Here is a 24,409-nt window from a genome sequence, read left to right as displayed (position 1 = left end):
CGATCATCCTGGTTTTGCTGTTGCAAGAATTGTGATGTGGTTTTAGTGCTTGGGAAAGGTAAATTTGAGTAGGGTTTATTATCTGCATGCAAGAAATAGGTTTTTCTTTTGAAATATAATGTATTCAAAGGCACGTGCCCAGGCTGTTCAGTATATGCAAATGTGTGGACTTCATCACAAAAATGCAGTGAAGGTTTGAGATGACTAGAAGTTTGTCTAGTTCTGAGCAACTTCCATGGAAATATAATAACACAGAAAGGGGTTCTTTCAAATCACATTTTGATAGTGACAGTTCCATAAGATGATAGAGATCAAACCCGACGGGGGAAAGGATTTACCAACTGAAATGAGATAGTATGATAGAATATTACTTACTTGTTTCATTTGAATATAGGTGTTGTTAAAGGGGGGGGGCTTTATGCAATAAAGTCTTGAGAACTATTTGAACTCTGGTACTTGTTTCCCTACTTTTTGTTAACTGTGTGGTATCTTGATTGGAATCAGGAGATTCGCCTGATGTTGGGATAATGTGGCAGCAGGTTGCTTCAACCATTAAGAACCAATCCTGACCCAAGAAAGGGAACATCTGTGTGGAGTAGAAATTTATTTATTTATTTATTTATGATATTTATATAGTGCTCCGTATCAAAAGATTTCAGAGCAGTGAACAGCAAAGATAAAAGAATAAAACACCATGTTAAACTATTCAAACATTTTAAAAGAAACAAATTCTGAATTTAATAAACTGGTCACTCAAGGAAAATCTCGAAATAACAACATCTTCAGGAGGTGCCAGAAGCAACACAATGTTGTTCGCTTGGAACCTGCCTGTCCTCTGAAGGCAGGGAGTTCCACAGGAAGGGGCACCCCACACTGAAGGCTCTTTTTCTGGTGGACTCCAGCCGGGCCATAGGTCCATGTGGAACCACCAGAAATAAGGAAGGAGAGAAAATAAGGACTGTTTTCTTGACCTGTTGGAAGGAGGGAAGAAATTAAGAACTGTTTGGTACTACTGGGTTGCTTGTTCTTTTTGGGTATTCCTCCTGGGGAAGAGGAAATTTGTGTTGTGGACACCTTTTTCTTTTCTTTTTGGGGAAATACTGCTTCTGTTTGGAAAATACCTTGGGAACTCATTAAAGCAACTGGAGTTTGGAATCTTGTAAAGCTGAGAACTGTGTTTTTCTTAAAGGTTTAAGACCCATTTCCTCTGACAGGGTATAAAACAGTGGGAAACTATATTTGTCACAGAGCTCCCTTATAATTACATTGCATGAGAAAATAAACTTTTTATAAGGTGATGCTAGCAAGAATTTGGAAACAGTATAGTTCTATATTTTGGTAGATGCTGGACTGACTTCAAAGCTTAGCACTACAAGGCAGGTTGGACTCGATAGCCTTGTAGGCCCCTTCCAACCCTACTATTCTATGATACTATTCTATGATTCTATGAGGACAGCGGAATGTGTGGTCCTCCAGATGCTGTTGGACTCCAACTCCCATCAGTCCTAGCCAGCATAGCCAGTGGTGAGGGATTATGGGAGTTCCAGTCTGACAACATCTGGAAGGCCACATGTTCTCCATCCTTGTACTAGACAGCTGAGGTTAAGGATTAGGCAAGCAAGAAACCATTCATTTTGCCCTAGAGCTCAGCAGTCTCATTCCCTCCGGAGGGAACTTTCTTAAAATGTATGTCCCCACACCGCACATGCATGATTCCTTAGGCTCCTAAAATGGCAAGAATAAAAAAATACATCTGAAAGGGCAGCATTTGGCATAACAGATGTGTTCTCAATTTCTAAACCATTACCAAGTACTCTACACTTAAAGAAATTCTGTAACTGCAATATATAGCAGCATAGGTTAGAAAAAAATGAGTCCTTTCCCAAATGGCCTCCCCACAAATAAACAAACCCATTCGTTATGGCTTGTTTTTACAAGTAGATATTTGTTTCTTGACCTTATTTTCACTTGGAAGTGTGTGTTGTTGCTCTTGAAAGAACAGTACAGTATGGCATGGACTCAATGATGCCAATTATTGAATCTCAGCTTCATGAGAGAAACAGTTGCTATGAGAGGGAGAGGCACATAGCCAAAAAATGCCGCAATTAAGCCAGACCTGAAAGGAGGACATTTTTCACAAACAGTTTCAGCCATGTTGAATATCTCTCCCTTTCCCATGATTTTTGAAGGACTATAATGAAAGGGTATGAATGTACGTGCCCATGCAGAAGGAGGGCAATTGGTGATTGGATTGGATGAGATCATCCATGTCACTAATGCTGGAAGCATTGCCCTCACTCTCAGATGGCTCCATTTGCTCTTGGATGTTACATAGACAAATCTGATTGGCTTCATAGTACTGTGACATTTTGATTAGGGATGGACAGACCCACCTCTGTCTGGGGCGTGGGGGAGCTCGATGAGGTGCCATCCCCACTCGCATGGCCCAGACCTGCTCGGTGAGCCTCCCTACTCATCCTGCTAGGGATGTACGAAAGTCGCTTACCTTTCTGCAGATTATGTTCATGGTGGGGGGGGAGGCGTTCCATCCCTTCCCCCGGAATCCTCGATGGGGGGGAGGCAATCCGGTCCCCCCCCCCCAGAATCCTGCCCATCCGGTTGTGCTCCGCGGCGGCTCCACGGAGCAGCCGGCCAGGCCCAGGTCAGGGCCATCCACAGCTGGATTTCCAGCCGCGGAGGGCTCTGGGTAAAAAAAAAATGCATATTTACGTAGGCTAAAACGGCAAATCAAAAAGGGATGCAAATAGCGCCCACTATGCTATTTGTGTTCCCCTTTGTTTTTGCCGTAATAGTCTACGTAAATATTTACGTAGAATAAGATGGTGAAAAATAAGGAATGCAAATGGTGGCGGCCATAGCTGCCGCCATTTGCATACGCGTTGTTTTTTTTTAACCGGGATGTGATAGGCTACGTAAGTCTTTATGTAGCCTATCACTTCTCTGTAAAAAAAAGAAAAAAGATAAAGACTGCAAATGACGGCGGTGGCAGCCGGTTGGAAGACCAGCTGCCACAGCCGCCGCTGCTACAGCCGCCGCTGCCCGGAACATCCGCCCCAGGTAAGTCTCATCCCAGGGGGGATCCGCGGGGGTGGGGCGGGGGGGCAGGCCGTTCCGCCACAGATTTGGGGGGGGCAAATGCACTGGTATTCGGCCTCACCGAGTTCTGTGGCGGAATTCTCTGACATCCCTACATCCTGCTCCTCTGTGCACTGGAGATTCCAGCAATCAAGCACTTGTGCACACAAGGGCTGTATGCTCACAAGGGTTTGACTGCTGGAGTCCTTGGCACCTCACACACCCTAGGTGTTCTTCTCATGAGGAGGAGATGGCTAGAGAGCTTGGGGCACCGAGACCTTGTCCTGCCCCCTCCAGCCGTTAACGGCTTGCTTGATAGCCAGCAGGAGCAGGATGAGTCCTCACTGCCATTCATGCCCCAACAGCTCTTGCAATCTCCTCCTTGCAAGGCAGAGGTAGCAAGAGTGGTTGGGGTGTGTGCAGCAATGACAACTCCGGGCTGCTCCTGACCACTCACTGAGGTCCAGGGCACTTGGAGACTAGGTCCATCAGTGCCCCATGGCTTGATGAGCGGGGGCCAGGGGGCTGGGTGCGGGGCACTTTGCCAGCCTCCTGGACCAAGCCAGGCACTCGTGACATCCCAGCTTTTCATATTCATGGCATGATCCTTGATTAACCACTATAGAAGTGGTGATAGAACCTCTTATCATGACAGCAGATAAAACTCTTCAGACTCCAAAGAAGGTGAACACAGAGAACATTTTCAGAACATGTTTTCTCCCCCTCCCCCAAAACTTCTATTTTCAGCCTCAAACTTGAAATGGATGAATATATGGGGTTGGATTCAGATTTAAGTGTGAGCAATAAGTCTGGTGGAAGTGGACTTCCCTGGGCCTTCAGTCCCATGGCAGCCCCTCCAGCCCCCTGGAAATGCAGAGAGTCAGAAGATCTTGCTGAATTGGATGACCTGTGGTGTAGACGGGAGGGGGATCCCCAAAAATCAGGTGGGGGGACCTTCTGCAAGTGGAGACCTTCCTCTCATGGAAGGCAAATTCTGGATCCAACCCCCAGTGCATCTCTAGCAGCAACCCGATTCCTGGAGTTTCCTACCTCCAACTTCCATTGTTTGTGGCATTTAACAAACGTATGAATGTGAAGTTTTATTTTTGGCTTTTTACTTTAGTCATAGACATATCTGAGGTTTGCACTGCATCAACATATCAAAGGCTCGCATGGCGACCAAGGCAATCCAACAAGCCAAGGTAGGAGTCTACATCCCCTACATCTAAACCCTGGAAATTGCACCCCATGTCATATGTTCCAAGCAAGTCTCCCAGTTATCTATAAAAACACTGTTCCATAACACCACTGATGCTTTTCTTCTTGCTACCATCGCACTGACAGGACTGTGTTTCTGACTGCATTCTTCATAACACCATTAAGGAGACAGGATGTCACAACCCAGTATTTGGGAAATCATTTCACAGTCAATTAGCCTGGCTGGGCTCTGTGTCATTTTGCAGAATGTTTTCTTTCTTAAATAAGTTACTTTATTTCTCTCTCTCACTTCCACCAATTATATGCAATGGAAAGGTGAATGAATTTTTCATTCTGATTTGGGGTTTTGCCTTTTATCTGCAGTGCTGTCAGAAAGTTTCTGCAAGTTTGACTTTCTTTCCTTGTGTTTCTGCCACCAAAGTGTTATTGCACCAATGACAGTTTTAAGCTCACCAGCACTGGAAATTCACATGTTTATTTCCTTTTCATGTATTCCACTCTCATTTTGCACACAACTGAATTTATCCTATTACTAGCTTCTTTGTATTACATTGCATCCCACTTTATTGCTGCTTGAAAAGATTCATAAAAAGAGTATCTCCTGATAGCAGAACTGGGACAGATAAACAATATCATTGCTAATTGCAAGCACCACCTTAACTGATGAATTTTGCTTCATGACAATATATATTGCAAGAGATAAGGCACCAAAATATTTTCACATACTTAGGGCACAGTCCTATTGTTTCCACCCTGGAATGATCACAAGCCTCTGTACTGGGAGGCGTACGATCATCCAGTAAAGAGTGGGAAGTAAGGCAGGGGCGATCTTCACCCCTGTCCCCCCACTCTGCATTTTCACTGGACAGGCTGTTTTGGCCCATCTAGCTGGGGTGTTTCGGGGGGGGGGAAGGAGGCTGGAGAGGCCTTGGGATAACTCATCTGCTCTCTCCAGTCTCCTCCCTTCCCCACCCACTAAAATGCCCCCTTCTTCCCTTCCCAGAGTTCAAGTTCAGGACATTGGAGAGCAGCCAGTGCTGTTCTTTCTGCACTGGCTTCATGGAGAGGGGGAAAGGAGCTCCAATTCCCAACTCTGAGGCTGGAGCACTGTCTCCAACCTCAGATCTGGGAATCTGAAATATCCTATGGCACCTCAGATGCTGTCTATGGGTAGGGATATACGGAATGTGTAAAACCCGTTCTGTCCATGTTTCGCAGATTGGCAGGTGCTCCTTCGTTCCATCATCTGCCCATTGACAGAACTGGATTTTTTTTTTTGTTTCTACATTTGCGCAATTTTGCACATATGAAAATGTGCAATTTCCCTCAACTGTGTGTTGTCATGCTTTGTCCTGTGGGGAAATGCACATTTTTGGCCAGTTTTTGTGTGTGTGTGTGTGTGCGTGCATATTTTTCTATGATGAAATTTGCACAAAATTCAGGAAAGTTAGAAAACTGGCCCACAAGTCCATGGAATCCACCCAATAGGGAGAAACCCAGTCTGCTGTGGAATCCACCAGTTGGATTCATGAAAATCTGAACTCACTTGGTTCTGTTGAAATCCTCCGAACCCCCCCCGCCCCATGCACCCCCCCCCCCGGGATGGGACTTACCTTCGCCGAATGTCCCTCCTGGCGGCGGGTCCGGCCGGCGGTTCGGCGGGTGTTCGAGTGGGGCGGGAGCGGCAACCGGGCTTTCGACCGGCTGCCGCCGCCGCCATTGCAATAAAAGAAAAAAAAAAGCCCCCTGATAGGCTACGTGATGATTAACGTAGCCTATCACGGCTAGATTTGCAAAGTCAGCCGTGATAAGCTACGTCAATCGTCACGTAGCCTATCACGGGTGACTTTAAAAAAAAAAAAACTTGTACGGATAATGGCGGCCCCCATAGGGAGCCGCCATTCCCGTTCCTTATTTGGTCGCTGTAGTCTACGTAAAGATTTACGTAGACTACAGTGACCAAATAAGGAACGCGAATGGCGGCTCCCTATGGGGGCTGCCATTAGGGATGGCGGAGAATTTCTCCCCGAAACTTCGGGGGGCCGAGCGCCAACGTGTTCGGCCCCCCGAACAAGTTTCGGGGAGAAATCCTCCCCCCCCCCGCCCCCCGCCCCCCCCGGGATGGGACTTACCTTCCCTGAATGTCCCTCCCGGCGGCGGGTCCGGCTGGCGGTTCGTCCGGTGTTCGAGCGGGGCAGGAGCGGCAGCCGGTCTTTTGACCGGCTGCCGCCCCCGCCATTGCAATGAAAGAAAAAAAAAAAACACGTCCCCTGATAGGCTACGTGACGATTCACGTAGCCTATCACGGCAAGATTTGCAAAGTCAGCCGTGATAGGCTACGTGAATCGTCACGTAGCCTATCACGGGTGACTTTAAAAAAAAAAAAAAGCGCGTACGCGAATGGCGGCCCCCATAGGGAGCCGCCAATCGCGTTCCTTATTTAGTTGCTGTAGTCTACGTCAATGTTTACATAGACTACGGCGAAAATAAGGGCAACATTGACGTAGACTACAGCAACTAAATAAGGAACGCGAATGGCGGCTCCCTATGGGGGCCGCCATTCGCGTACGCGCTTTTTTTTTTTTTTTTAAAGTCACCCGTGATAGGCTACGTGACGATTCACGTAGCCTATCACGGCTGACTTTCCAGATCTAGCCGTGATAGGCTACGTGAATCGTCACGTAGCCTATCAGGGGACGTGTTTTGTTTTTTTTTTTTACTTTCGTGTTCGCGGCCGGGCGAGGCGGGAAGCCTCCTCCCCGGCCTGAATTTCAGCCGGGCGAGGCGGGAAGCCTCCCCCCCCGGCCTGAATTTTGGCCGGGCGAGGCGGGAAGCCTCCCCCCCGGCCTGAACTTCGCGGGGGGAGCAGCGAAGCGCTCCCCCCCACCGCGAAAAAGCTGCGAGAAAAGGTAAGTGACTTTCGTTCACCCCTAGCCGCCATTAGCGTACGCGCTTTTTTTTTTTTTTTGAAGTCACCCGTGATAGGCTACGTGACGATTGACGTAGCCTATAATGGCTGACTTTGCAGATCTAGCCATGATAGGCTATGTTAATCGTCACGTAGCCTATCACGGGGGCGTTTTTTTTTTTTAAAAAAAATCTTTTTATTTCATGGCCGGGCGAGGCGAGGCGCCTCCTCCCCGGCCTGAATTTTGGCCGGGCAAGGCGGGAAGCCTCCCCCCCTGGCCTGAACTTCACGGGGGGAGCAGCGAAGCGCCTCCCCCCCACCACGAACATCCTTCGAGGACAGGTAAGGGACTTTCATCCACCCCTAATTTAGAATGGGAAAAGTGTGCATTTCTGTGCACATTTCTCAAAAGTGCTCCCATTCCATTGACCAAAGCATGAAAATGTGCTTCAAAACAAAACAAAACAAAACACACATTTCAATGTGCACATTTTTAAAGCATTTTTTCTAACACACACACAAAAATGTCAGTTCAAAATTGGGGCTACATTTCATTCTTACACCTAAAAAGCCTTCCTTTTAAAGTGAGAAGAAGATGCAGCAGGAAACCTCATGTAGGACTGTGTAACATCTGCACTGGGACAGATCAAATGATCCATGCTCCTTGGATCCTTCTCATTGCTCATTAGCTACCTCACAGTTAGGGATATATGAAAGTACCTTTTCGAAAGGTGGCGAGTAGGGATGTACGAAAGTTCCACCACAGATCTCGGGGAGGCCGAATCCCAACTCATTCGGCCCCCTGAAATCGGTGGTGGAACCGCTCTCCCCCCCTCCCCCCCGGGACGAGATTTACCTGGCAGATCTTCCTGGCGGTGGCGGCTCCGGCTGCAGCTGCTGTGGTGGTTCGGTGGTCTTCCGACCGGCCGCCACCGCCGCCATTTTCAGTTAAAAAAACAAACAAACAAAAAAAGTGATAGGCTACGTAAAGATTTACGTAGCCTATCATGGCTAGGTTTAAAAAAAAATGTGATAGGCTACGTAAATGTTTATGTAGCCTATCACGGCTGACTTTTTAAAAAAACAAACAAACACGCGTACGCAAATGGCGGCGGCCACGGCCACCGCCATTTGCGTTCCTTATTTTGGCACATCTTAGTCTACGTAAACATTTACGTAGACTAAGATGGCAAAAATAAGGGGAATGCAAATAGCTAAGACATGCCAAAATAAGGAACGCAAATGGACATGCCAAAATAAGGAACGCAAGACATGCCAAAGACATGCCTAAGACATGCCAAAATAAGGAACGCAAATGGCGGCGGCTATGGCCGCCGCCATTTGCGTACGCACGTGTTTTTTTTTTAAGTCAGCCGTGATAGGCTACATAAACATTTACGTAGCCTATCATGGCTGACTGCAGGGACGCAAACGGCGGCGGCTACGGCCACCGCCATTTGCGCCCCTGCTAGCCAGCAGCCGGATGCCCGGATGCTGGCGGAGCTGGCTGGCGGCTCTGCAGAATCGCTGCAGAGCACAGCCGGCCGGCCAGAATTCCAGGGGGGGAGGAACAGAGCGCCTCCCCCCCGTCCAGGATTCCGGGGGGAGGGACGGAGCACCTCCCCCCCACCATCAGCATAATCCACGAAAGGTAAGTGATTTTTGTACATCCCTAACATTCGCAGTGGGGGGGAGGCACTCTGTACCTCCCCCCGAAATCCTACCCTGGCCGGCTCCGCTCTGCAGCGACTCTGCAGAGGCACCAGCTGGGTGCATCTGCACAGCAGGTCTGCGGACGCAAATGTAGGGATGTACGACTCCCTTACCTGGCTCCGCGCAGGGGCATCCGCAGTGGGGGGGAGGTGCTCCATCCCTCCCCTTGGAATCCTCGATGGGGGGAGGTGTTCTGTCCCTCCCTCCGGAATCCTGCACGGCTGGCTCTGCTCCGCGGCCAAGCCGTGGAGCCGCCAGCCAGCTCCAGCCACCTGCAGCCAGACATCCGGCCACTGGGCAGCCCTGCAGGGACGCAAATGGCGGCTGTCGTAGCCACCGCCATTTGCGTCCCTGTATTGAGCCATGATAGGCTACGTAAATATTTACGTAGCCTATCATGGCAGGGGGAAGAACCCCAGTGTACGCAAATGGCGGTAGCCGCTGCCATTTGCGTATGCTGGGTGTCCCCCCCCCCCCCGTGATAGGATACGTAAATACTTACATAGCCTATCATGGCCTCCGCAGGGACATAAATGGCGTCCCTGCTTTAGCCGTGACAGGCTACGTAAGTATTTACGTAGCCTATCATGGCTATGAAGAGGAGAAAGCGAATGGCGGCAACAGGACAGCCGTCATTTGCAAAGCAACGTGGATGGGAGCAGGTAAGTGCTCTGTTTCATGCGCCTTTCGTGGGTTGGGGGGGGCTTCGTTCTGCGATGGATTTTGAGGGGCCGAATGCACCTTCATTCGGCCTCACTGAGACCCATCACGGAATTCTCTGACATCCTTACATAAATGGCAGCTGGCATAGCGGCCAGCTGAGCTATTATAGGCTATGTAAATATTTACATGGCCTATCATGGCAAAAGTGTGGACGCAAATGGCTGCTGCTACGCCATTTGCGTTCCTGCTGTGAGCCATTATAGGCTACGTAGCCTATCATGGCTTGCCAGGGATGCACATGGCAGCTGGCATAGTGGCCACCACCTGTGGCTGCAGCCCGGCAGTGGCCGGAGCCGCCACAGCTGCCGCTGCCACCAGAGCCACCGCCGCTGTTGGAGCCGCTGGAGCCGCAGCCAGGTAGGCTCCGTTTCGCGAGGCTTTTGCAGGGTGGTGGCGTGGATTGCTCATTTCCGCCACAGATTCCGGGGGGGGGGAATTCACTGGAATTCGGCCTCCCCAGGATCCGTGGTGGAATTCTCCAACATCCCTATTCACAGTAGGATTGGAAAGACTGGAAAGAGGCAAGAACAAATAAGTAGGGAGAGAACCAAATTTCATTGATTTTGCACGTTCAAACCAATATGCAAACGGAAACCCAGTTTTCCTTTGAAATTTGCACTTCTCCAAATTTTGCAGTGGAGTTCTCCAATAGAAACATGTGTATATTAGCAAAAAGTGCAAATATTAATGGAAATAATGTTCAAAAATCCATTGTATTAGGACAATTGCTGGCAAAAATGTGTGTGTGTTAGGCAAAAGTGCGTACAATAATGCACGAATCAGGAGCGATGAGCACAAAAATGTGTATGAATTTTCATGTAAAGTGTACAAAATGTGATTAAAATGTGGGAGGGATGGAACATAAGAATGAGAATCTGAGAGAAACTGAAATTGACAGATTTGTCCATCCCTACAGAGAAATTAATCATGTTGAAACCTATCTCACAGCCATCCCTGTGGATGTGTGTTTGGGGTTCATAAAAGGCTTAGGATGCAATCCTATTGGGATACCTGTAAGCCTCCGAACTCAGTGCTTTATGACATCCAGTGCAGAGTGGGAGGAGCAGTGGAGGCAATTTTCACCTCCACACTCCTCCTGCTCTGTACTTTAGCTAGACAGGCTTTTTCACCAATTTAGCTGGGGCTCTGGGCAGTGGGAGGGAATGAGGCTGGAGAGACCCGAGGATACATCATAAGCTGGCCTCCCCAGTCATCCTGCTCCCTGCACACTGGCATGCCTCCTTTCCCTCCTCTTTGAGGTTGCCTTTGCAAGCTTGGAGAGGCAGCCAGCACAGTTCCCACTATGTTGGGAGGGATAGGGGAGTTTGGATCCTGGTTGTGAGGTCAGAGCACTGACCCCGACCTTGGATCCAGGAATCCGAACAATTCTATGTAGAGCTGTGCACAACTGGTCTCTTGAAATTCTCCACCTTTCTTATGGGCAGAGACATTTGGGAGACAACTTCAGTGAATACCTCCAGGGGGAGGAGAAATTCTCAACAGTGATTCCCAGCTAGGGCTTCCCATTGGCAGGGCTTGTAGCACAGCTTCCTTCTTTTTTGGTAAGGGTTTTGGAGGTCTTCGTGCTGCAACAGCATCAATTGTCTTGGCAGGTGGGCCCCAGGTTGCAACCACTGCAATGCAGGTGGTGGCAGTGTTGTGTCTGGCTCCAGGGATGAGGTGGAGCTGGTGCTCTGCCAAAATCTGTCCTCCAGTTTCCTGAATTATTCTCCCCCCCCCATGAAAGAGGCTTCCATTGTCCTGCTTCATTCAGGATGTTTTATAATCTATGTGTGTGGTGTTTTTGAGCTTACCTAATCACAGCCAGCCTCCCAGGCATGTCCTGATCTGAAAAAAGCCCCATGGGAGGAATTACCTCATGGTGCCTTCAACTGGGCTTTAATTGAAGTGTAGGAAGCTGAGGCAGCTATGGGCTGCCAGAGAGATGATTGTACAATGAAAAACAAGAGACTTGCACTCACTCCTCAGCCACCTCCTAAGCAAGGTAAGCCCAAGAAACCCAAACCCAGCAGCCCATGAGAATTTTCCAAAATGTCTTCACCATTGAATTTCTTTTCAGGAGCAATGTCTCTTCTTCTATCAAATTGAATGAGAGTGGTAAAAAAAAAAGTGGGAGAAATTTTCAGCACAGCACTCATTCTTTGCCCCTCCCCCCGCCCCCCGCCTCACGCAGCATACTAGTTCATTTGGGCACACTGTTTGGCAAGAATGATTGCCTTCCCTGTTTCCAGCAATGAATTTTCATTTTATATTTTCAGCATCCATATTGATTGCCTCTTTTTGTAAAAGGAGAAAAAAAAAAGTCTCCCTTGTTGAAAAGATCTGAAAACTGAAATACACAAAGCTCTAATGTTTTAAGTGTCACTTTACTCATCTCTCTGTACTCCCCCTCCCTTGCCTTTCTCTTCAGTCTTATGCTTATTATTAGTTCTTTATTCCACTACCAGCTGCAGCCTCTTACAGAGTGATATCCAGATGCACCAACAGGTACCAGGTTAATGCTTGTTTATTAGCTGAGTTCCAGCCATCTGCTCTGTATGCAACAGCTTGCGCTCTGCACTCTTCCCCAGCAGATCTTGGCATTTCACAGTACAGTACTGAAGCAGCCTTAAAAAGAACATCCTCATTGCAAACTTGTACAAGGGAAACAATTCTTTGTGTCTTATGCGGAACAGGGAAGGAAAAGAACCAAAATATCTGTGCTACTCATATTTGCTCTATTTGCTCTAAATCCTTGGTATGAAGAAAGCATTGAATTGATTCACCCTATTTGTTTTATTCTGAAAATACTGGCATTAAAGATGACTTTCCATTTGCCTGTATTGACGTCACCATTTTAATCAACTGCATCTAACAAATGCTTTATGCTGCAATAAAGTTACATTTGTAAAATATAAACCAGTCAAAGATGTGAACTAAGATCCCTTTTCTTTCTCTTTGTCTCTCTCCTCCCAAGTCCATTTGGAACCAGACAAATTTAGGAATGATTTCTTGCCCATAACATTGGCTATGTGTTAATGTCTGAATAACTAAGCCCTGGATAAAAACTGGATGCAATCCAAGATGGCTTGAACAGGGTTTGCAAAATATGGTTTGCATAAACCATGTTTAGGGCACAATCCTATGGCTGATAGACAGCGTCTAGATGGCCATGGGATTTTTCATTTTCTGGGAACTGAGCTTAGAGCCAGTACTCTGAGGTTGGTTCCTAGAAACCCAACTCCCCTCCCCTTCCTCCTTGTAGATGGCATGGTTTGTCCCCAGCTCTGCACTCATAAGAGCAGCATGGAGCGGCCAAAAATGAGGCATTCCTAGGGGTGTACATACCCCATTCCGGTGTGGCTGTCCACTGGGGGGGGTGATCTGTCCCTCCCCTCCAGAATCCTCCCCAGCTGGCTCTGCTCTGTGGCAAGCCCAGGGAGCTGCTGGCCAGGCCCGCCCACAGCCAGACTTGCGTCTGCAAATGGCAGCCTCTACGCTATTTGCGTCCCTGCTCTTTGCCGTGATAGGCTATGTAAATACTTACATAGCCTATCACGGCTAAAGTAGGGAAGCTGCAGACCAGGGCAGCTGCAGACCAGGTGGCTGCAGACCAGGGCAGCCATTCGTGGCAGTAGACCAGGGCAGTGGACAGACCAGATGGCGGGCAAAAGGTAGGGTCGTCCTGGGGAAATTTTGTGGGGTGGCAGGGGGGATTGTTCCATTCTGCCAAGGACTCCAAGGGGGTGGATTCTAAAGAATCCAGTTTCATTGGAGTCTGTGGCAGAATTCTCTAACTTCCCTAGGCATTCCTGGGGGCAGCGTGGGGAGGTGATGGCAGTTATGATGCTTTCTATGCTCCATCCAGACTCCCCTGCCACTACGAGGCATCCTGCTAGACAGCTGAAATCAGACATCTCGCTTCAAATGGAGGGTGTCTGGAGCGCAGAAGAGATCACCTCTGTGCTCCACCAGCCCTGCATTGGATAGCCCTGCTTCTGAGTTTGGAGGCAGCCAACTATCCTCATAGAATTATGCCCTTAAGACACTTTCCCCTCCTTTCTGTGTGGATGCTGACAAATGGGACCATTTGGTTTCCCTGACCATTAGGGATAAGAACTTAGCACTGCAAGATAAACTATCATTTCCTTGTATGCCTGCCTGGGATCTTAAGGAGGGTTGAGTCCACAAACTAAGATTAGTGTTAGGCATGCTTAAACATTATGTCTACAGTGGGCCTGCATGTGGTACATTTGTATGGTGAGCTCTTTAAGAGACATGGAGAGATAGATAGATAGATAGATAGATAGATAGATAGATAGATAGATGATAGATGATAGATGATAGATGATAGATGATAGATAGATGATAGATGGATAGATGGATAGATGGATAGATAGATAGATAGATAGATAGAAAGATAGACGGATGGATGGATGCTCCTGTTGGCTAAATCCTTACAATAGGATATTGATCAATAAAATAAAGTAAAGCCATGGCCATAAAGAAAAAAAAACACACCTATAATTATCAGCTGCTTTGTAATAATGTTGACTTAGAAATACAGTCTCAGAGTTCAGTGGAACTTAATTCTGAATAAGTGTGCATATGGCTGCAACCTAATATTAGACCCCATAGCTGGGAATAAATTCATAGTGTTGTATCCTTAACTTTGCTCTCTCAAGGCAGGGCACTCAGTTTTTGTGACATCATGTAAACCTCCCTATGAATTATGATGCTCTCCAATATTAAGAAATAACTATTTATAGGGATGTACGAAAGTCACTTACCTTTTCACGGATTCTGTTCATGGTGGGGGGGAGGCGTTCCGTCCCTCCCCCTGGAATCCTCGACAGGGGGGGAGGCGATCCGGTCCTCCCCCCCGGAATCCTCGATGGCCGGCTGTGCTCCACAGTGGCTCAGCGGAGCAGCTGGCCAGGCCCAGGCCAGGGCCATCCGCAGCCAGATTTCCAGCCGAGAAGGACTCTGGGTAAAAAAAAAAAAAAAAAACGTATACGCAAATGGTGGCAGCTATGGCCGCCACCATTTGCATTCCTTCTTTTTCGCCATCTGAGTTTACGTAAATATTTATGTAGACTAAGACGAAGAAAAGAAAGGGGAACGCAAATAGCATAGCGGGCACTATTTTCATTCCCCTTTCTTTTCTTCATCTTAGTCTACGTAAATATTGACGTAGACTAAGACGGCGAAAAATAAGGAACGCAAATGGTGGTGGCCGACGGCTGTAGCCGCCGCCATTTGCATATGTGTTGTTGTTTTTTTAAAACCCAGACGTGATAGGCTACGTAAGTCTTTACGTAGCCTATCACGTCTATGGGGAAAAAAAGAAAAAGACCAGACTGCAAATTGCAGCGGCGGTGGCCGGTCGGAAGACCAGCTGTTGCTGCCGCCGCTGAAGCCACCGCTGGAGCCGCCACCACCCAAAACATCCGCCCCAGGTAAGTCTCATCCCAGGGGGGATCTGCGGGGGGTGGGGGGTGGCACTGGCAGGCCATTCCGCAATGGATTTCAGGGGGCCGAATGCACTGGCATTCTGCCTCACTGAGATCTGTGACAGAATTCTCTTACATCTAGGGATGGGGGAGAATTTCTCCCCGAAACTTCGGGGGGCCGAGTGCCAACATGTTCAGCCCTCCGAAGTAGTTTCGGGGAGAAATTCTCCACACACACCCCGCCCCCCGCTCCCCCCCGGGATGGGACTTACCTTTCCCGAATGTCCCTCCCGGCGGCGGGTCTTGGCGGCGGTTCGTCAGGTCTTCGGCAGGGGCAGAGGCGGCAGCCGGTCTTTTGACCGGCTGCCGCCGCCGCTGCCATTCCAATAAAAGTAAAAAAAAAAAAAAAAAAAAGCCCCCGTGATAGGCTACGTGATGATTAACGTAGCCTATCATGACTAGATTTGCAAAGTCAGCCGTGATAGGCTATGTAAATCGTCACATAGCCTATCACAGGTGACTTAAAAAAAAAAAAAAGCGCGTACGGCTAATGGCGGCCCCCATAGGGAGCCGCCATTCACGTTCCTTATTTGGTCGCTGTAGTCTACGTAAAGATTATGTAGACTATGGCGAAAATAAGGGCAACGCTATTTGCGTCGCCCTTATTTTCGCCGTAGTCTATGTAAAGATTTACGTAGACTACAGCGACCAAATAAGGAACGCGAATGGCGGCTCCCTGTGGGGGCCGCCATTTGCGTACGCGCTTTTTTTTTTTTTTAAGTCACCCGTGATAGGCTACGTGATGATTAACGTAGCCTATCACGACTGACTTTGCAGATCTAGCTGTGATAGGCTATGTTAATCGTCACGTAGCCTATCACAGGGGCGTTTTTTTTTTAAAAAAAACTTTTTATTTCGTGGCCGGGCGAGGCGAGGCGCCTCCTCCCCAGCCTGGATTTCAGCCGGGTGAGGCAGGGAGCCTCCCCCCCGGCCTGAATTTCGGCCGGGCGAGGCGGGAAGCCTCCCCCCCTGGCCTGAACTTCGTGGGGGGAGCAGCGAAGCGCCTCCCCCCCACCGCGAAGCAAGCTGTGAGACCAGGTAAGTGGCTTTCGTGCACTCCTACTGACATCTCTAATTATTTATAGGGATGTCAGAGAATTCTGCCACGGATCTCGGTGAGGCCGAATGCTAGTGCATTCGCTCCCCTGAAATCTGTGGCGGAACGGCCTGCCCCCCCCGCCCCCCCGCGGATCCCCCCCAGGATGAGACTTACCTGGGGCGGATGTTCCAGGCAGCAGCGGCTGCGGTGGCAGCGGCAGCTGCGGTGGCGGCGGTGGCTGGTCGTCCGACCGGCTGCCGTCACCGCCATTTGCAGTCTTGTCACTTTGTTTTTGTTCTTTACAGAGACATGATAGGCTATGCAAAGACTTACGTAGCTTATCACATCCTGGTTTAAAAAAAAGAAAAAAAAAGCATATGCAAATGGCAGCGGCTACGGCTCCCGCCATTTGCATTCCTTATTTTTCGCCATCTTAGTCTACGTAAATATTTACATAGGCTATTAAAGCGAAAATAAAGGGGAACACAAATAGCGTAGTGGGCGCTATTTGCATCCCTTTTTGATTTGCTGTTTTAGCCTACATAACTATTTACGTAGGCTAAAACGGTGAATCAAAAAGGGACACAAATAGCACCCACTACGCTATTTGCGTTCCCCTTTATTTTTGCCGTAATAGTCTGCGTAAATATTTACGTAGACTAAGACGGTGAAAAATAAGGAACGCAAATGGCGGTGGCCATAGCTGCCACCATTTACGTACTTTTTTTATTTTTTACCCAGAGCCCTCTGCAGCCGGAAATCCGGCTGCAGACGGCTCTGGCCTGGGCCTGGCCAGCTGCTCCACGGAGCCGCCACAGAGCACAGCCGGCTGTCGAGGATTCCGGGGGGAAGGACGGAATGCCTCCCCCCCATGAACAGAATCTGCAGAAAGGTAAGTTACTTTCATACATCGCTATTTATACCAAAGTACCTGAGATCTACTCAGGTGCTGTCACTGCCAGCACTCCCTTTTTGTCATAGTCCCCTGGGTGAGCCAGGAGCACTTCTGATCTTTATAAATCCAGGGCCGATCTACACCTATGGTTTTTTACACTTCCAATCAGGTTTCGTACCCTGTGTTTCACATTATGCCATACCTGCTTCATAATTTCCCACCTCCTTGCTACACTTTCAATACCCTGGTATCCCGGTATTTCCCATTCATGTGCTCTGCTCTTCCGTGTTTGTCACCATATAAGGTCGTAGTACCCTCCCACGCCTGTCTATAATTGGTGGTCTTTGTATTTCCCTTCTGTCCAATCACAGCTCTTGATGCCCCCATCTGGTCTTCCGGCTACTGATAGCATAGCTTCCTCAGCACTGGAAGTTTTCTCAGTAATAAGCAAAGGGCAGGAGGTGCCTGCTCTTGTCTGATCTGGGAAGGTCAGGGTCAGCCCTGGTCAGAACTTGGATGGGAGATTGCCTGCATTGAGCAGGGGGTTGTTCTTTCCCTTCAAATGACACTAACGTTTACCTCCTTCTATCCCCTGCTTTGGCCTTTTTTCCTTTTTTTTTTTTTTTAAATTAAGGAGTTAACTTCAAATCTTCAAAGAAGTGTAGCTTTTCCAGCCTGATTTCTCTGCACACTAGCAGTCCCCCAACCCCCATGTTCGCAGCAGGACAGACACACTCACACATCCAGGCAGACAGTCATCACTATTCATGGACTAACATCAATAAAAATGTCTGTGGACAATTTCAATGTCATCTCATGAGCTGTGGACAAAAACAAGGCATTCTTCGAAGCTTCGAAGCACCCCCACCAACCCGAGCTTCTCCTGCCTCTGCATTTCTCAATTGGAGGGAGAAGAGGGTAAAATGCCTCCCTGCAATGAAGGGGGACACATCTGATCCCCCAGCCCACCAAGCGCAGAAGCAACATCCTCTGTTGTTTCAGAGCACCCTATTAGACTCAATGGGGCTTACTGGAGGGATGCAGAGCTGCAGGGTGATCTTATGACTACTCAGAAGTAAGTCCCATTGAGTTCCATGTGGCTTACTCTCAAGTACGTAAGTGACCAGGATCGGGGCCATGAGAAAACAGTTCAGCAGAAGTTAAGCTACTGGGAGAAGGGGGGTAAGGGGGGTAAGGGTGCGTGTGTAAAGGCAGTCAGTTGTGATCATGCATTTAAAACAGAAGCAGAAAACCCCATTTTAAATGCAGGATTTTAGGCTGGTGACAGATGCGTGTTTTTTTTTTTACTTCAGTCAGTGGAGGCAGATGTGCTCTGTGATTTGATAGTGTTTGGCAATATGTGTCTGGTTAAAATCATGAGGCTCACTGGGGATCCTGCCTCAGATCCCTGCTTTGGGGCTGTGGTTTGGGGGGGTGTCTCCCATTTAAAAATCATATGAAATAACGAGGATCCCTTTTTGACTGCCTGGATCCTTGTTTTACTTTTTTCCCAATGTGTTTACTCAATGTGCTTACAGCAAATGTGTTTACTGAGAACTAAGCATTGCTGTGTTCAGTGGGATCTCGGAGGAACCTTGTGGAATTTACAGCTTAAGCCTGTGCATGTCTACTCAAAAGTAAGTCTTATTGATTTCAATGTGAGTTACTCTCAGGTAAGTGTGTATTAGATTGAAAGCAAGAATGCTGTAAATGGGTGTTTTTCCTCTCTGCAGGCAACCTCCCAGCAAACAACCTTTCTGGAATGCCCATGAAAGGATATGAAATTCCAGGAAATGCACCTTCTCGGCCACCTCTGCCAGGGTAACCCAGAGCAGAAGCAATATTGTCCAGTTTCATTCCAGAGAGGCTTCACTGGGTCCTGCGTACACAGACACAGGCACACACACACACACAGGAAGACACACACACAGAAAATAGGGAAGACTGACAGCTAAAAATACAGCCAGCCATGTACAGATTCTGATCTTCATATCATGCAAAAAAAAAAAAAAAATGGCACATGGAAGGAGCAGTCCCTCCAAAGGACTGAAGTTTCAGAGAGTTAAGCTGGCAGGAAAAAAAAAAAATCAATGGGGCCAAATGCTGAAACAGTTAATGTTGAGGTCCGTAGAAGGAAGGAGGGGGAGAGGGCTGGGAATTGGGAGAACCAGTAAAAAGGGACTGCTCCCCTTCCGCAATCCACCCATTTCTACTGCATTGAAGACTCTCTGATTGAACAGTATGAAGGTTACAGTTTCAAGGAAGTACTGAAACGAGGAAACAGAGTGAGTGTGAATAATCACATTTTAATGAGATTGAATTTCTACTGACTTCTTTGTGCTAGCGATCAAAATGTAGATTGGCCCCCAGACTCACTAGGCAAAGTTGAGGATAAAACATTGTGAATGAGGTCTGCAAAGAAGGAGTGCCTAAAATCACACCACAGGATTCCCTAAATACTCAAAATGGGGCTTATGTATCCATGGGCATTGGATGATAATAATTTGAAGAAAATAAGGATCACCATACAGGATGTACATGCAGGACTAAAAGACACAATATTGCTACAGCCCCTAGCTACACTAACCCTGGGGTCATTTAAAAGTTACTACAGCTAGATACAGTATATGCATGGGACAAGAGACTTATTCAGGTGTTCTGTGCCTGAATAGGGCAAACACACAAAAAAGAGGTAGCAGTGCAGCCCTGCCCCCTCCCTTGTCACATGTACCACCCCCATCTTGTGGAGGGAACTGTCTGAAGAGGAGAGCTTCCTATTTCTGTGGAGGTAATCCACAGGAGCCAGCACGGTTTTTTCCAGCATTCTGGCTCATGTGGAGAGTCCCCATGGATACAGGAAGCTCCCCTATGCAGGCAGTTGCCCTCCATGGATAGACAAGGGAGGGGAACAAGGGAGAGGGGCTAGAGCACTTGCTCTCCTCGTGTGTTTGCTCTATTCAGGTACATAATGCCTGAATTGGGCTATTGACAGATCAAATCCACTTCTCTCTCTCTCTCTCTCTCTCTCTCTCTCCCTCTCTCAGGCTAACCACCACTCCTTGACTGAGAAGTCCAATTGTCACCAAGGCTGTGCTCTCTACCCCTCCCCTCCCTGATTCTGTCATGGAGGAGGGGTCTGCCTCTTGACAGATGTCTCCTCAGGCCCTGCTGCCAAACCTGCCAGATCACTTTGTTACATTCTTCAACATACTCAAGTCTCCCTCAAAGCTGCTTTAAAAGTTAGGGAGCTTTCTGGAACAGTATTGGATATGTGGTGGGCTGCACCAGGAAGGGGGAAGATTGTGGGTGCCTTGATGTCTGAGTGGAAGCACTTTCTGCTAAGTCACCTCTGGATACAATCCCTTCTGTTTAATTCAGTGGGACTTGGATGTGATTGTTAATCACATTCATTCACACTCATCCTCCAAAGATCTCGACAGTATGCATTAAGTGCTCTTGTTTTTGTTTTGTTGTTTTTTCCTCACAACACTGGTGAGGCAAGCTTGACTGAGAGGTAGGTACGCATCCCAGGGCACTCTGGGATGTGTTACTATGGGAGCTGCAAGACTGAGCAGGGAATGAAGTTGGGTTTCTGAGGCTGATACGTCTTCACTCCTCAACATTTTGCTTTAGGCAAAATTTCATAACTCTAGGCTACCCCACAAAGTGCAAAGCAAAAGTCAAGATCTCTTCAGTGCAATGAGGAGGTGGAAGAAGAATGGATTCTTTCTGTGAGACCTTTCTTGTAGAGTGACATCAAAGATTTTGACCAAAAATGCATCTAGTGACTTTGTAAAGTAATTAAGAGTTTGGGCAGCCTGGCAAAGTGATGGGTTAAGACATTTCTCTGCCAAGGGCTCTCTAATGATATTGTTAACAAAGAATGAATGTCTTAAACAAGTGAAACAACTAAGGTCATGCCTTTAGAAGGCAGTACAAATGAAACTTTTCTAAGTAGCTTGCCCTGCACGTAGCAGAAGTCAAGAGCCAATTTAAGCGAGATGCTCAGTGCATGAAAAGCAGTTACCTGTGTTCGATGTGGCCTAGCACCATACTTCAAGGGCTCTTAACTGTGCACAGGCTGCTATATATGTAGTTATTGTAGTATCTGCATGCCAGTGATCCATAGCCCAGATAGAAGCTGAACTGGTATTTGTGAACACATGCATACTGCCAAGCATGTGGGTGAAAACCTTTAAATGTGACACTGGAGTACTTAGAATCCTGCACTGGTAATTCCTTGTAGCATGCCTGGCACCTTGTGTAAATCAGGTCTGAGACCCAGCTCGCTACTATAAAAAATGATGACTGTTTCCTGTCCTTATACTGGGGCGCAGAAAGAGAATAATCTAAACAAGAGTTATTTCTAAATTTCACCTAAAGCAAAATTCAGTGTGAACCTGAAGAATCAAACTCAGACCAATTTTATAGAAGAATTTGATTTCCAATGGATTATCAAGTCTCACAGATGGTTTCCATTTTTCTGGGGTGCTCAACTCCTCCCATCCCAAACCACATGATTTGACAGGATTAAGCTTTAGGGGGGGTTTGCAATCCAAAGGGTTAACGAGTAGCTCAGTGACAAGAATCAAGAAAGATAGCTTAATGACCCCCTTCTATTCTCTTGATTTTCAGAGGGAGGCATCTCTATGTCCATATCTCATTTTCAGCACTTTAATCAATGTTACGGTACAGCTACTCCTGACCTTTCATGCCATATGCCCTGGTACCACAATGTACTTTATAAGAATAGCTGCAATTGGTTCATTAATCACAGGGATCAGCAGAAAGATGGAGCTTTTAAGAAAGAGGCTGAGAAGAAGGCTGGAAGAATGAGGATCGCAATATTGATAAATTTGCTAAGTGTAGCAATGCCACACTAAATGCTGGTTGCACAACATGGGGGAAAGATTCAGATTTTTTTTTTTTTTGTTAAGAAACATGTAACAGAGATAAAGCAAGAGAAGCAACTGAACATATTTTAACATTTTATTAAAAGAATCATATCATTCCTACAACTAAAAATGGTAGGTCTAGTAATTCCACTTGATTTTTTTAATGTTAAATGTACAGGTCATTTAATACTAAATGTACATTTTCTCACATTCATTATATGGAGCCAGACTATTGATGCATCAAAGCCAATAAACCCTGCTCTAACTCACAGAAGAGAAAGGCAGGGATGGGCAAATCTGTCAAGCTCAATTTCACTAAGTTTGTTGTGTCCCATTTCTTCATTGGACTGCTTTTTTTTTTTTTTTTTGGCCCACATGAAAATCCCTACATATTTTTGTGCAAAATTTTCAAACTATATGCATTTTTGTATGCATTTTTATAAGTGTGTGCATTTTTGTGTGTGCAATTTTCTAAGAGTTGGATCCAGATTTACTCATGCTTAGAGTAGACCCATGTAAATCAATGGAACTTAACTTAGGCTAGATCTACACTAGTGCTTTTCATTGGTATTGAAGTGCACTGATAACTGTCAGGGCACATTACATATTACATATGGCCTTCTCTCTGTCCCATCAGCCAGGACAGCTAGACTGGTGGGGACGAGGGAGAGGGCCTTTTCTGTGGTGGCCCCCACTCTGTGGAACTCCCTCCCTAGGGAACTCCGTCACGCCCCCTCTTTAATGAGCTTCCGTCGTGCATTAAAAACGTGGTTGTTCAGACAGGCATTTGGGGTGGGTTAGGGTATTTTAGAAAATGTTTTTATTGTAGAATTTTATTGTTTTAAACTGTTTTATTGTACGCTGTACATCGCCCAGAGTGGCTGGGTGACCAGCCAGATGGGCGATTAATAAATTTAATAATAAATAATAAAAAAATTCCAAATACCACTTTTCCAGTGTTATTTCCTGCTTTGTATTCTGTATTATCCAACATACTTCAACAGATGTCATTGTGTGCTTTGAGGTATAAATGTACAAGAGGGATATAGTGTCACCATGATGGCATCATACTGATATGACACGACGTGTAGATCTGGCCTTAGTCATGGCTAACTTAAGTCCTATTCTTTTCAGTGGTTCTACTCTAGGAGACTTCTGGAGAACAAAACATAAACTGTGAAGAAAAGTAGCATATAAGCCTAACAGATCTCAGCAAAGCTGAGCATAGCTTAAGAACACAAGAGCCCATTAAAAACAGTTCTAAATCTTATTCTTCTAAGCATCATGTAATGCTACCTCAGTGCCTCAAGGGGTGCATGAGACCAATGCTCCACCTAGCCCAGTATTGTCCTCTCTAACTGGCAGCACCGCTGTGAAATCCCAGGGGAAGGATCTTTCCTAGTCCTGTACTCAAGATGCCTGAACCCAGGTACATTTTCTACATCTGAGCTACAGCCACTCCCCTATAGAGAATGCCCTGTATGAAGTGGGTCCCTCAGGGATAAAGCCATAGTACTGCCTTGTGTGATTGTGTTAGCACAGTTTTCAACCCATGAGTCATTTCCAGGAAGTGGTGGCTATATCCATGGAAACCATGGACTCCTTGGCAGTGGCATCCCATGTATGGAACTCCTTCCCTAAAGAGATATGTTTGCCCACAACTTGTTTTCCTTTAGGCAGGCCTGAAAACATTTTTTGTTTGTTTGTTTCGGTCTGCCTTTGATGTGCAGTTATTTTAACTGTTGTTCTGGTTGCAAAGTAATTTATGTTGGTGGCTAGGCTACATTTTTATTAGGAATGGACAAATCTGTCAATTCCGTTTTCTCATTTTTCCAGTCTTATTTTCACTTCATCCCAAACTTTGAGAATTTTTCAAGTCTTGTATTTGGTTTGGCCAGAACTCTGAGAATCTGTTTTTTTAAAACAACAACAACAACAACTTTGAATTAAAAGTAGTATTCATTTTTGTGTCCATTTCTCCTGGTGCATTTTTGTATATACGTACACATTTTGCACACATAACCTAATATACACATTTTTGCTCGCAATTTTCTTAATATATTGCATGTTATATGTTAACACTATTTCCACCAATATACATATTTCTGTGTGCATGTTTCCTTAAAATGCACATTTTCATGAATTTTTGATTGGAGAACTCCATTGTAAATTTTAGAGAAGTTTGAATTGTGAAGGACAACTGAGTTCTGGCTAGTGTATTGGTCTGAAAGTGTGAAATTAGGTAAATTTGCATTAAAATGAGAACCAAACAAATTTCTCCCCCATCCCTAGGTTCATGGTGTCATCAGACATTAACTTCAGAGCATGTATAGCATCTCTCATAAATACAATGAATAGCCATGTCCTCACACAATATGTCATCTCGATAATGAATTAAGTTAAACCCCA

Source organism: Heloderma suspectum, chromosome 4 (assembly GCF_057233095.1).
Source record: "Heloderma suspectum isolate Gila_16-S chromosome 4, 16-S_ref, whole genome shotgun sequence".
Classification (NCBI taxonomy): domain Eukaryota; kingdom Metazoa; phylum Chordata; class Lepidosauria; order Squamata; family Helodermatidae; genus Heloderma; species Heloderma suspectum.
The sequence above is the reverse complement of the archived record's forward strand: the minus strand, read 5'-3'. Positions refer to the sequence as shown.